The sequence below is a fragment of the Apium graveolens genome, chromosome 5 (assembly GCF_009905375.1).
Source record: "Apium graveolens cultivar Ventura chromosome 5, ASM990537v1, whole genome shotgun sequence".
NCBI lineage: Eukaryota > Viridiplantae > Streptophyta > Magnoliopsida > Apiales > Apiaceae > Apium > Apium graveolens.
Window position 1 is genome coordinate 124,546,436 of NC_133651.1, and position 1,181 is coordinate 124,547,616.

Here is a 1,181-nt window from a genome sequence, read left to right on the forward strand (position 1 = left end):
ATGGATTTTTCTCGGCCTAAAATTGATGACATTCAGTCAAGCATCCTTCATCCGGCTATTCAAGCTAACACCTTTGAAATCAAGCCGGGCACTATTCAGATGGTGCAGAATTCTGTTTCTTTTGGAGGAGCGGCAACTGAAGACCCCAACATGCACATAAGGAATTTTGTCGAGATCTGCAGCACTTTTAAGTATAATGGCGTGACTGATGAGGCTATCAAGTTGAGGCTTTTCCCATTCTCACTGAGGGATAAAGCTAAAGACTGGTTACATTCTGAACCAGCTGGGTCCATCACTACGTGGCAAGATCTTGCGCAAAAGTTTCTGGTGAAGTTTTATCCAATGGCAAAGACTGCTGCTATGAGGAGTGCTCTTACTCAGTTTGCGCAGCAACCTACAGAATCTATGTGCGAGGCTTGGGAACGCTACAAGGAAATGTTGAGAAAATGTCCACATCATGGAATGCCGGATTGGATGGTAATCACTGGTTTTTATAATGGTTTGGGGGCCCAATCTCGGCCCATGCTCGATGCAGCAGCTGGAGGCGCCTTATGGGCTAAAAGCTATACTGAGGCGTACAATCTTATTGAGACGATGGCTACAAATGAGCATCAAAACCCAACTCAGAGGATGACATCAGGCAAGGTAGCAGGTATTCTGGAAGTTGATGCAGCCACCGCTATTGCAGCCCAGCTCCAAGCGCTATCAATGAAGGTTGATTCTTTGGCTACGTATGGAGTTAATCAAATAGCTATGGTTTGTGAGCTTTGTGCAGGTTCTCATGCTACGGATCAGTGTTCTCTTGTCAACGAATCTGTTCAGTATGTGAATAATTATCAGCGACAACAGCAGCCTGTGCCAGCGACTTATCATCCTAACAACAGAAATCATCCAAATTTCAGCTGGGGAAATAATCAGAATGCTATTTAGCCACCATATCAGCAAGGAGTGAGTAAACAGTTTAACCCACCTGGATTCCAGCAACCACAGCAATATGCTACAAGACAATCATATCCTCAACAGGGAAGTGCAGCTGCACCTACTAGTGCTGATTTTGAGGAACTTAAGCTGTTGTGCAAGAGTCAGGCGGTTTCTATCAAGACCTTGGAAAATCAAATTGGTCAATTAGCCAATGCAGTGCTCAATCGTCAACCTGGCACTCTTCCCAGTGACACGGAAGT

At 45.0% G+C, this 1,181-nt stretch overlaps 1 non-coding gene across 1 annotated transcript; it reads right to left on the reverse strand.

Annotated features, from left to right (window-relative positions):
- Positions 1 to 357: 357 nt before the first annotated feature.
- On the reverse strand, positions 358 to 464 carry LOC141662568 (small nucleolar RNA R71). Its single transcript, XR_012550676.1, has one exon. It is a non-coding gene; the product is annotated as a small nucleolar RNA R71 (small nucleolar RNA).
- Between the last annotated feature and the right edge of the window lie 717 nt (positions 465 to 1,181).